Below are 13,644 nucleotides of genomic sequence, written 5' to 3' on the forward strand. Positions count from 1 at the left end.
TTTCATCAGAAATTAAGGGGAAAGATCAGACAGCGGTTCTTAAATAAACACTGCAGCCCCGACAACTCAATCAGCTATATATCCAGAATATTAAACTCCAGCCCAGTTATAGGGGTTATTAATATCAGCAGAAACAAACCCCAACTGTCAGAATGAACATGGTTCAGTCCTGGATGTGATTAAGAGCAGAATCCAATCCTGCAGTCATATGTGAAATCGCTGATGTGTCAGCAGGTTAGATGATCGATTAAATCCCTTCTCACACACAGAGCAGATGAACGGCCTCTCCCCAGTGTGAACTCGCTGGTGTGTCAGCAGTTTGGATGACTGATTAAATCCCTTCCCACACACTGAGCAGGTGAATGGCCTCTCCCCAGTGTGAACTTGCTGGTGTGTCTGGAGAATGCACAAGCGAGTGAATCCCTTCGCACACAGAGCAGCTGACCAGCCTCTCCCCAGTGTGAGTGCGTTGATGAGTTTACAGCTGAGACGGGTAATGGAATCCCTTCCCACCGTCCCCAATCGGTTGAAGCCTCGTCCACACACAGAACACGTGTACAGTTTCTCCCCACTGTGAATGGTGCGATGTTTTTTCAGGCTGTGTAACTGGTTAAAGCTCTTTCCACAGTCAGTGCACTGGAACACTCTCACTCGGGTGTGTGTGTCTCGGTGCTTTTCCAGTCACACTGATGTTTGAAATCATTTCCCACGGACAGAACAGACAGACATTTCTCCCTCCACATTCAAAGGCCGATGATATTCAGGTCCTGATGAATGGAGTGACTCTGTCAGATCTTGATGTGATGTTTGGTTTGAGTTTGCGGTGTGTAAATGCTGCCCTTCTCACAGCCTGTAAAAGGAGTTTACAAAAGCCATCACTGAGTCCAGGATAGAAATTGACAAGATTCTCTCCTCCTGGTTCCTCGCCCTGCTGCCCCCTGAGCCTCTCAAGATGGCGGCCGTTACCGGGGGCCTGTCACCGGGAGAAAGCCCCGCAGCTGCCGCCCCGCTCGGGGCAAATGCCCGGCCCGGAGTCTCTTGTCCAGGGCCTGAGGCCCACCCCGATTGTTTGTGAAGCGGATAATGTTGAGTGTTTTAATAATGGGGCCTGGGGCCGCACTCGGGGTGTGTGCAGCCCGCGTCCCCCCGGGGTTCATTCTTTTTATTGTAAAAAACAATACATACCAGTCCTACTGGCAATCTAGTAACTCTTCATTTTTGCTTGGTATAACCTGTTGTCCTTTTTAAAAAAATTTTAACATTCAAGTACAAAAGTACTAATACAACTCAACAGTTACATAGTAAATCCATTACATTCATTGACCAATTTTGGTCAACAATATAAATACAACAATAAACTTTACAGGTAAATCAATAATGTTTACAGTACAAACTGCAACTACTTAATAAACCAAGAATCCGTACACGCCAGTCCTACTGGCATTGTTCCATCATTCAGTCATTCATTCCTCCATTCGTTCGCTCAAGCGTAAGTTCCATGTGCATGACTGCGTACATGTGTGTCGTTTCTATCTGCGTGCATGGCTATGTGTTCGTTCATCTGTCTGGCAGGCTTCACGCTCACCAAGCTGACTTTCACCTGGGGAGCGAGGGCCCTTCATTCGGTCAAACGTAAGTTCCATTGTGTATGCGTGCGTGCATATATTTATATCCGCATGCGTGCGTTCACTAGAGCGTTCGTTCGTTCGATTAAGGAAGGCTTTAACACGAAATAACACCACAATATAGAAAATCCCGCAACCATATCAAAAAATCACTTAAGACTTCAAGTAAACTACTTTTAACCAGAACCCGAAACTTCTTCAAAAACAAATGATACCAGTTCAACGCCAGTCCTATTGGCACTCTAATAACTCCTCGTCTTCACTTGTTGTTATCCAACCATATAATGTCATGATCCTTGTCCACAGTCTTCAACTTTTCCACAGAAAAGAAGCTGACCACTTTCTCAAATCCCGTAAAAGAGGAAAACGACTACTCAAATTCCCTTCTTCTTGCTGTTATCACTCACAGGACCCAGCCATCAAGACATTCGTTATTCCTTGCTGATATACCTTGTTTTGTCTTTTATTTTCCTTTTTTACTTTTATCCCGTTCTCTTTTCCCATCTTATGGCTGTTCAAGCACCATACTATAGATAGGAACAGTCTGTCTTTCCTCCACCAAAATGGCAGCGCACAAACCCGATCCCATCACCGAAACAAAGCCTCACAGCTGCCACCAGATGGAGCACAGACGGGGCCGCTGGAACTCATTCGGGCCCAAGACCGTTCTTCAACTTTAGAAACCGTGCAGCATGCTCACCCACAGCATCTCCCGACTCCGCTTCTGTCAACCAGCCACGCCGCCCTGGGCCCCCCGTCTGGGGTCCTCCGTGCTGGGCCTCCCGCCTAGGACACTCTCCTCTGGGTCTTCCACCCTGGGCCTTCTGCACTGGGCCCTCCGCACTGGCATTCCCCGTGAGCAGCCGGGGTTTGGAGCAGCCCATTCACACAGCACCGAGCCGAGCTGAGCTGCTGAGAATCTCGCAGCCTCCCCCGGGGTTCATGAACCCGCTCCCGGAGCTCGGGGAGTGAGCAGCCCGCGTCCCCCCGGAGTTCATGAACCCGCTCCCTGAGCTCGGGGTGTGAGCGGCCCGCGTCCCCCCGGGATTCATGAACCCGCTCCCTGAGCTCGGGGTGTGAACGGCCCACGTCCCCCCGGGATTCATGAACCCACTCCCTGAGCTCTCTCACCTGATGTGTCAGCGGCTGCTGCCAAGGTCCGCGCATGCTCAGCTCACACTGCCCGGGTGATTGACGGGAGCTCCGGGCCAATAGGAAGAGCGGGGCCAGGCTGGAGGACCGAGTGGGCGGCGGGTCCTCCAACCAATCGGAGTGTGTGAGGGGCAGGGCTTGCGGCACCCAGTGGGCAGGGCTCAGCCCGGAGCTCCCTCATTGGCTGAAACTTTGCATCATTTTCAAACCTGATTTCTCTCAAACTCCAGGAGAAAACTGGTCCTTTCTGTTGTGGCTTTAAACAGATGAAACCCTGTGGGGTGGAGCAAACATTGCAACATTTGGCAGTGAAATGGATTCATTCAGGACAGACAGCAGGGATTATTTCAGGAAATAACACAGTGTAGTGAGAAAGGAAATGCTGTGGATGTTGTGTAGATGGATTGTCTAAAGGTGTTTGATAAGGTGCTGGACAGGAGGCTTGTTGATCAAATTAAGGCTCACGGTGTTAAAGGGAGTGGGGCAGCGTGGATAGGAAGTTGGGTAAAGGGCAGAAAACAGAGAGTAGTGGTTAATAGATGTTCTTCAGACTGGAGGGTGTCGCCCAGGGTCAGTGTTGACACCATTGCTCTTCTTAATATAAATAAATGATCGATAGAACAGTCAGCTTAACATCGGTGGTAGGAAAAATAATGGAATCCCTACAAAAGGAGAAAATAGAAGAACATCTCAAAACCAAAAATATAATAATGAATAGTCAACACAGATTTCAAAAGGGAAAGTCCTGCTTGACCAGCCTTATTGAATTTTTTGAAGAGGTAACAGAGAGAGTAGACAAGGGTAATGCAGTAGATGTAATTTATCTGGATTTTCAAAAGGCCTTCCATAAGGTGCCCCACAATAGACTGATGAACAAGGTCAGAGAATGCGGAGTCAGGGGACAAGTAGCAGAATGGATTGCTGGCTGGCTTCAGGGCAGAAAGCAGAGAGTAGGAGCAAAGGGTAGCTATTCACAGTGGCAGAAGGTGGGTAGTGGTGTTCCACAAGGATCAGTGCTGGGACCATTGCTGGTCACAATTTACATTAACGATTTAGACTTTGGAATCAAAAACACAATTTCTAAATATGCAGATGACAACAATTTTTTTTGGGGGGAGGGGGCTAATCAATACTGAGGAGGACTGCAACACATTAAAGGAGGACATTAATAAACTTGCAGAATGGGCATACAATTGGCAAATTAAGTTCAACACATAAGTCGGAGGTATTACATTTTGGTAGGAAGAATAGGGAGGTCACTTATCACTTGGAGGGTGTGAGTCTAGGTGGGGTAGAGGAACAAAGGGATCTCGGAGTACAAATACACAAATCACTAAAAGTTGCGACACAGGTTAGCAAGGCCATAAAAAGGGCAAATCAAGCACCAAGGTTTATTTCTAAAAGGGTAGAATTGAAAAGTAGGTAACTTATGCCAAACCTGTATCGAACCTTGGCCAGGCCACACTTGGAGTACTGCGTACAGTTCTGGTCACCATATTATAAAAAGGATATAGAGGCACTGGAGAGGGTGCAGAGAAGATTTACAAGGATGATACCAGAAATGCGAGGGTATACCTATCAGGAAAGGATGAATAGTCTCTTTTCTTGTAAAAAGGTGACCTAATAGAGGTCTTTAAAATTATGAAAGGTTTTGATAGAGTGGATACAGAGGGAATATTTCCACTTGTGGGGAAGAGCATAACTAGAGGCCATCAATATAAGACAGTCACCAAGAAATCCAATAGGGAATTCAAAAGAAACTTCTTTACCCAGAGAGTACAGGGAGTGGTTGAAGCGAACAGTATCGATGCATTTAAAGGGAGGCTAGACAAGGATGAGGGAGAAGGGAATAGAGGGTTATGCTGATAGATTTAGATGAGGAAAGATGGGAGGAGGCTGGTGAGGAGTATAAACTCTGTCATGGACTGGTTTGGCCGAATGGCCTGTTTCTGTGCCGTATATCCTGTGTAATCCAATGTAATCCTATGATCTGGGCTTGGCTATATGGGGCACATGATCAAAATCTCCAGATGAGACCAAACTAGGGATTGTGGGGAGCTGTGAAGAGGACTGTAAGTGACTTCAGTGTGAATACACAGGTTAGTAAATGGGGCCGGGAGATGTCAGATTAAATTTAACGCAGAGAATTATAAGGTGATGCATTTTGGGTGGAAGAAAAAAGCAGGAAATCTACATTAAAGGGTAAAACTTTAAAAGGAGTAGAGGAGCAGAGAGACTTTGGGATGTAAGATTCTAGCTAATGCCTTGTCTTATTAATTAGCAAAATTGAGAGTCTCGTGTCACCAACTTTAATATCTCATTGGGAAATATAAGATGAGCAGATTTTCTGTCCTCTCCCGTACACGGGGTCAGCCCGCTGGATGGAACCTCGGGCGCCCTGAGCTTGATCTCCGGTGTGTCCAGTCCCGACTGCCCCCTTACATCAGGATGCCCTCACTTTTATACCTTGTCTTCTCTGCTGGGTTTTGGCAGGAATCAAGGAAAAAACAGCTGGAAGTTCTCTAATCTGTGATTTACGAGGACACTTTCCCTGGTTCCCAGCAGTTACTTTTCTTCAGTAATGTTCTCATTATCCCTAAACTACCCTGCCTGCTGTTAATTATGTTATTTCTTGTAGTTTCACAACTATAGGTATAAACATGACACATTATAATCTAAACTATTCTATTACTCACTCTGCTTTAAGCTTATATTGTGGTTAATAACAGACACACCCTGTTCTTTCCCCTGATCTGATTACAGATTCCAACCAGTTGATTCAGTGAATGGAATGTCTTTTCAGTGTTGCCATGGTGACCTGTCTGCAGTGAAATGCCTGTTTGAGTTTCTAACTCAGACTAAACTTCTCTTTCCCATAATACACATTATATCAGACACTTCATGTCAATGAATTTTAGCCTTGTTATGCTAATATCTCGAAAACCTACAAGAAAGAAAGACTTGCATTTATATAGCACCTTTCACCACCTCAGGATGTCGCAATATGCTTCACAGCTAATGAAGTACTTTTGAAGTGTAGTCACTGACAGTGCTGTATTCTGGAAACAAGCGGCTCAGATATACAAACCTTTAAAAGTGGGAGGAAAAGTTGATAAAGTGGTTCAAAAAAGCACGAGGGATCCTCGGTTTTATAAATAGGGGTGTAGAGTACAAAAGGGCAGAGGTCATGTAAACCTGTACAAATCATTGGTGAGGCTGCAGTTAGAATATTGGGTCAAGTTTTGGGGCATCTTACACCAGGAAGGATGTCAAGGCCATGGAGAGGGTGCAGAGAGATTCACTGGGATGATACCAGGGAAGAGAGCCTTTAGTTATCAGGAGAGATTAGAGAAACTGGGGCTCTTTTCATTCGAACAAAGGGTAATTGGGGATCTGAGGGAGGTGTTCAGAACTCGATCAAGTAAATGAGGAAAATCTATTTCCACCAGTCGGTGAGTCAGGAACTAGAGGGCATCAAATTCAAATCATCACCAAAAGGCTCAGACCAAGGGATGGACGATCGAGCACACCGTACAAAAATGTTCAGGAAACTCACTGTCCCTCCGGATCTGTGTCCAGGGAGAAACTGATGTGTTTCTCTGACCATTGGGTTAAATGTTATCACCGAGCTGATGGATGCAAGTGCTGGGGAATGGGGTGTTCTGAACACCGAGTGTCTGCCTGAAGCACTCTCCAGTCAGGTACAGCATGGGTTAGATACAGAGTAAAGCTCTCTCTACACTGTCCCATCAAACACTCCCAGGGCAGGTACAGCATGGGTTAGATACAGAGTAAAGCTCCCTCTACACTGTCCCATCAAACACTCCCAGGGCAGGTACAGCATGGGTTAGATACAGAGTAAAGATCCCTCTACACTGTCCCATCAAACACTCCCAGGGCAGGTTAAGCATGGGTTAGATACAGAGTAAAGATCCCTCTACACTGTCCCATCAAACACTCCCAGGGCAGGTTAAGCATGGGTTAGGTACAGAGTAAAGCTCCCTCTACACTGTCCCATCAAACACTCCCAGGCCAGGTACAGCACGGGTTAGATACAGAGTAAAGCTCCCTCTACACTGTCCCTTCAAACACTCACAGGGCAGGTACAGCTCGGGTTAGATACAGAGTAAAGCCCCCTCTACACTGATCCATCAAACACTCCCAGGGCAGGTACAGCACGGGTTAGATTCAGAGTAAAGCTCCCTCTACACTGTCCCATCAAACACTTCCAGGGCAGGTACAGCACGGGTTAGATACAGAGTAAAGCTCTCTCTACACTGTCCCATGAAACACTCTCAGGGCAGGTACAGCACGGGTTATATACAGAGTAAAGCTCCCTCTACACTGTCAAATTAAACACTCGCAGGGCAGGTACAGCACGGGTTAGATACAGAGTAAAGTTCCCTTTACACTGTCCCATCAAACAATCCCAGGGCAGGTACAGTTGTGTTAGATACAGAGTAAAGCTCCTTCTACACATTCCCATCAAACACTCCCAGGGCAGGGACATCATGGGTTAGATACAGAGTAAAGCTCCCCCTACATTGTCCCATCAAACACTCCCAGGGCAGGTTAAAGCACGGGTAAGGTACTGAGTAAAGCTCACTCCACGCTGTCCCTTTAAACACTCCCAGGGCAGGTACAGCACGGGTTAGATACAGAGTAAGGCTCCGTCTACTCTGTCCTATCAAACACTCACAGGGCAGGTACAGCATGGGTTCGATACAGAGTAAAGCTCCCTGTACACTGTCCCATCAAACACTGCCAGGGCAGGTACAGCACGGGTTAGATACAGAGTAAATCTCCCTCTACACTGTCCCATCAAACACTCCCAGGGCAGGTACAGCACGGGTTAGATACAGAGTAAAGCTCCCTCTACACTGTCCCATTAAATACTCCCAGGGCAGGTACAGCACGGGTTAGATACAGAGTAAAGTTCCCTCTACACTGTCCCATCAAACACTCCCAGGGCAGGTACAGCATTTGTTAGATACAGAGTAAAGCTCCTTCTACACATTCCCATCAAACACTCCCAGGGCAGGGACATCATGGGTTAGATACAGAGTAAAGCTCCCCCTACATTGTCCCATCAAACACTCCCAGGGCAGGTTAAAGCACGGATTAGGTACTGAGTAAAGCTCCCTGCACGCTGTCCCTTTAAACACTCCCAGGGCAGGTACAGCACAGGTTAGATACAGAGTAAAGCTCCCTCTACACTGTCCCTTTAAACACTCCCAGGGCAGATACAGCACGGGTTAGATAGAGAGTAAAGCTACCTCTACACTGTCCCATCAAACACTGCCAGGGCAGGTACAGCACGGGTTAGATGCAGAGTAAAGCTCCCTCCACACTGTCCCTTTAAACACTCCAAGGGCAGGTAGAGCACGGGTTAGATACAAAGTAAAGCTCCCTCTACACTGTCCCATCAAACACTCCCAGCGCAGGTACAGCACAGGTTAGATACAGAGTAAAGCTCCCTCTACACTGTCCCTTTAAACACTCCCAGGGCAGATACAGCACGGGTTAGATAGAGAGTAAAGCTCCCTCTACACTGTCCCTTTAAACACTCCAAGGTCAGGTACAGCACGGGTTAGATACAGAGAAAAGCTCCCTCTACAATTTCCCATCAAACACTGCCAAGGCAGGTACAGCACGGGTTAGATACAGAGTAAATCTCCCTCTACACTGTCCCATCAAACACTGCCAGGGTAGGTACAGCACGGGTTAGGTACAGAGTAAAGCTCCCTATGCACGGTAGCATATCACACACCCAGGACAGGGATATCATGGGTTAGATACAGAGTAAAGCTCCCTCTACACTGTCCCATCAAACACTCCCAGGGCAGGTTACAGCATGGGTTAGATACAGAGTAAAGCTCCCTCTACACTCTCCCATCAAGCACTCACGGGCAGGTACAGCACTGGTGAGATATAGAGTACAGGTCCCTCTACTCTTTTCCAACAGACACTCCCAGGGCAGGTACAGCACGGGTTTGATATAGAGTAAAGTTCCCTCTACACTGTCCCATCAAACACTGCCAGGGCAGGTACAGCACGGGATAGATACAGAGTAAAGCTCCCTCTGCACTATCCCATCAAACAATGCCAGGGCAGGTACAGCGTGGGTTAGATACAGAGTAAAGCTCCTTCTACACTTCCCCATCACACACTCCCAGGGGAGGGACATCATGGGTTGGTATACAGAGTAAAGCTCCCCCTACACTGTCCCATCAAATACTCCCAGGGCAGGTTACAGCACGGGTTTGGTACTGAGTAAAGCTCCCTCTATGCTGTCCCTTTAAGCACTCCCAGGGCAGGTACAGCACAGGTTGGATACAGTGTAAGGCTCCCTCTACTATGTCCTATCAAACACTCACAGGGCAGGTACAGCGTGGGTTAGATACAGAGTAAAGCTCCCTCTACACTGTCCCACCCAACACTCCCAGGGCAGGTACAGCACTGGTTAAATACAGAGTAAAGCTCCCTCTACACTGTCCCATCAAACACTGCCAGGGCAGGTACAGTACTGATTAGATACAGAGTAAAGCTCCCTCTACACTGTCCCATGAAACACTGCCAGGGCAGGTACAGCACGCGTTAGGTACAGAGTAAAGCTCCCTATGCACGGCACCATAGCACACACCCAGGACAGGGACATCATGGGTTCGATACAGAGTAAAGCTCCCTCTACACTGTCCCATCAAACTCTCCCAGGGCAGGTTACAGCACGGGTTAGATACAGAGTAAAGCTTCCTCTACACTGTCCCATCAAGCACTCACGGGCAGGTACAGCACGGGCGAGATATAGAGTACAGGTCCCTCTACTGTGTCCCAACAGACACTCCCAGGGCAGGTACAGCACGGGTTAGATACAGAGTAAAGCTCCCTCTACACTGTCCCATCAAACACTCCCAGGGCAGGTACAGAACAGGTTAGATACAGAGTAAATCTCCCTCTACACTGTCCCATCAAACACTGCCAGGGCAGGTACAGCACGGGATAGATACAGAGTAAAGCTCCCTCTGTACTGTCCCATCAAACAATGCCAGGGCAGGTACAGCATGGGTTAGATACAGAGTAAAGCTCCTTCTACACTTTCCCATCAAACACTCCCAGGGCAGGGACATCATGGGTTAGATACAGAGTAAAGCTCCCTCTACACTGTCCCATCAACCACTCCTAGGGCAGGTTACAGCACGGGTTAGGTACTGAGTAAAGCTCCCTCTATGCTGTCCCTTTAAACACTCCCAGGGCAGGTACAGCACGGGTTAGAAACAGTGTAAGGCTCCCTCTACTCTATCCTATCAAACACTCACAGGGCAGGTACAACGTGGGTTGATACAGAGTAAAGCTCCCTCTACACTGTCCCATCCAGCACTCCCAGGGCAGGTACAGCACTGGTTAGATACAGAGTAAAGCTCCCTCTACACTGTCCCATCAAACACCCCCAGGGCAGCTACAGCACGGGTTAGATACAGAGTAAAGCTCCCTCTACACTGTCCCATCAAACACTGACAGGGCAGGTACAGCACAGGTTAGATACAGCATAAAGCTCCCTCTACACTGTCCCATCAAACACGCCCAGGGCAGGTACAGTACGGGTTAGATAGAGTAAAGCTCCCTCTACACTGTCCCATCAAACACTCCCAGGGCAGGTACAGCACGGGTTAGATACAGAGTAAAGCTCCCTCTACACTGCCCCATCAAACACTCCTAGGGCAGGTACAGCACGGGTTAGTTACAGAGTAAAGCTCCCTCTACACTGCCCCATCAATCACTCCCAGGGCAGGTACAGCACGGGTTAGATACAGCATAAAGCTCCCTCTACACTGTCCCATCAAACACGCCCAGGGCAGGTACAGTACGGGTTAGATAGAGTAAAGCTCCCTCTACACTGTCCCATCAAACACTCCCAGGGCAGGTACAGCACGGGTTAGATACAGAGTAAAGCTCCCTGTACACTGCCCCATCAAACACTCCCAGGGCAGGTACAGCACGGGTTAGTTACAGAGTAAAGCTCCCTCTACACTGCCCCATCAATCACTCCCAGGGCAGGTACAGCACGGGTTAGATACAGAGTAAAGCTCCCTCTACACTGTCGCATCAAACACTTCCAGCCCATAATGAGCAGTGCCCAGGGAGGCTGGTTGCTAGGTACTGCAGTGATGTCATAAAGCAGGGCCATTCAGCCCAGCTGGTCGTCTCCTTGTCCCTTTAAAGGTGGAGAGCCGGGACACCCTGTCTCCAAACACATCCCACCTGTTCATACTGAGAATCCCCGGGGAAGGCCCAAGGCCCAGAGTGTGGAACACAACCAAGGGGGAAAGAGGAGGAGAGATGGTGCAGTGTGGGAGGTGAGGGAGGAGCCTGCTCATTCCGGGGGCAGATCAGACAAAGTGCTTTGAGTGGTGGGTCCAGCAGTAAAATTGAACCCAAACCAAAGGGAACAAATAAAGATCCAATCCAAGGGAACAAGCAACGGGACAGTGGGAAGAAACCACAACCGGCCCAAAAGTGGGATAATCTCCCCAAGAGGTCGGTGCGGACAGTTAGAAACTCCTCCTGGTGACTGTGTGCCTGCAGGACTCGGCTTCACTCCAGTGTTTAAAGGCACAGAGCGTTGGCCTCACCCTGGGGCAATGTGTGGGAATTCCAGGGGCAGCAAGGCATCCCGCAAATACCCCGGAGCAGTGAAAGCCCACTGGGCCCCAGGACAAGCTCATCGGAAAAACCAGACAAGGGCAAACCCAGTGTGCCCACTCTGAACCCGGTTTGCTGCTCCCTCTGTGCCCAGCACTGCCTGCACCCCCGGCGCACGGTAGTGAAATTTCAGCCTCCGTGTTACAAGTTTCATCGGTTACAGGCTGGAGAGAGGAATAATTCAATCTGACCCAGAGCTGTCATTGGTTCAGTCTGTAGAGGACTGACGGGTCCTTTTAAATTTGAGTGGTCAGATATTCATATTTCCGGTAACTCTAATCCCGGATATAAAAGTGGGGAGAGCTGTGTTTAAATCAGAGAGTCTCCTTGGAGATTCTCTGAGTGAAGGACCTGGTCAGCTTGAAAAACTCAAAGAGAAAAAGTCAGTGAGAAATTTACAATGAGCAGTTTTTGACCAATATCAACTCCCACAGGGATGGGGAATTCTGGAATAAGGCAGGAACCATTCTGTATTTGAAAGGTCTTTACAAACGATTCGAGGGACTCTTACATTTGGGATCTTTCTTTATTTCATCCACTCGAGGAGTTAGATAACGAGCTTCCTCCTGTGAATATAGAGCTGGATTATTAGGCCGTGACGTGTTTATTTGTTCGTATTTTGTTAAATACATTTTCTGAGTGGATTTAAATTTAAAACCAGGTTCTGAGGCGTGATGCTCTATTCACACATCGAAGGTGAGAGAGATGCTGTGGGGCACACGCTAAGTCCAGTAGCTGAAAGTGATTAACAGACTGGGTTTTGTGTTTAGTGATCCCGGGCGTGTTACCGATACCTTCCCTGGATACCAAGGCTAGGAGAGGCACTCTGGACTGTATGGGGAGCTGGGACTTGTCCATGAGAGTAACTGAAGGTATGAGAACTGAAATAATCTTGAGTTAGAAAGGTGAAAAGGCCCCAAAATGGAGCAGTCTGTAACAGGACATCAATTAGTCTCCTCTTATCTTGGAGACGTCAAGGACTCGACACACTGTGTGTTTGAAACAAAGCTGATTTATTTGACATATATAGAATCATAGAATCATAGAATGGTTACAGCACAGAAGGAGGCCATTCGGCCTGTCGAACCTGTGCCAGCTCTCTGCAACACTTCAGCGAGTCCCACTCCCCCGCCCTTTCCTCGTAGCCCTGCAAATTTCTTTACTTCAGGTACTTATCCAATTCCCTTTTGAAAGCCGTGATTGAATCTGCCTCCACCACCCTTCCAGGCAGTGCATTCCAGATCCTAACCACTCACTGCGTAAAAAAGTTTTTCCTCATGTCGCCTTTGGTTCTTCTGCCAATCACCTTAAATCTGTGCCCTCTGGTTCTCCACCCTTCCGCCAATGGGAACAGTTTCTCTCTATCTGCTCTGTCCAGAACCCTTATGATTTTGAACATGTTATATCCGAGTAGTAAGGTCCAATAACTACGATAAGTGAGACTTCAGGAACTCAAAACTTTACTTTTAATTACACAGAACAAGGAGAGAACAGAGCTCTTACTAGCTACAGGTATGCACTTCTAATTCTACTGCACGATGCATTCAACATGGAGGATGCTATGAGTCATTCTACCCATAATGCAAAGTTACCGTAAGACTAGTAATTATAACCCCTATGCATTTGTCTCCCTCTAGTGGATAACTTAAGCATTACATCCGAGATTACTATATCCCCCCCCCCTCTTAAGTTACAATAATTCTTAACAACATTCTTAAAAAGTCCATAAGGAAACTCCTTTAACGATAGTCCATCCTGAATGAATCTAGCAGGTCGTGATCAATCTGTCTGGTGGCTTGTGAGACCTTGTTGAATGTCTTACAGTCAAGTCCCTGCTTGGTTGTGGTAAAGCCACCTGCTGCTCCTGAGCAGTACTCAGAGTATCTGACTCTGCTACGATGGTTTCCTCTTGATTAAGGGGTCCAGGTATAACTGTCTCTGTTCGTGGTGTTGGTACCACCAAGGCATTTGGATAACTGGGGACCAACTTGTCCTCCAACATTTCCTCTGGAACCTCCAGTTCGGTCTCCCGTTGTCTGGTCAGTATCTGATCCACATGTCTGCGTACTACCTGACCAGTTCCCAACATGACCTTATATGAAACTGGACCGGTCATTGAGTCTATGACGCCCGGATCCATTTTGGACCATAACTGAAATTTCTGGTA

At 47.8% G+C, this 13,644-nt stretch overlaps 1 pseudogene; it reads right to left on the reverse strand.

Annotated features, from left to right (window-relative positions):
* The window catches only part of LOC147118946 (uncharacterized), a 24,734-nt pseudogene continuing 11,090 nt past the window's right edge, over nt 1-13,644 (reverse strand).

Source organism: Somniosus microcephalus, chromosome 4, assembly GCF_052327205.1.
Source record: "Somniosus microcephalus isolate GS21.2 chromosome 4, FLI_Smic_1.0, whole genome shotgun sequence".
Taxonomy (NCBI): Eukaryota; Metazoa; Chordata; class Chondrichthyes; order Squaliformes; family Somniosidae; genus Somniosus; species Somniosus microcephalus.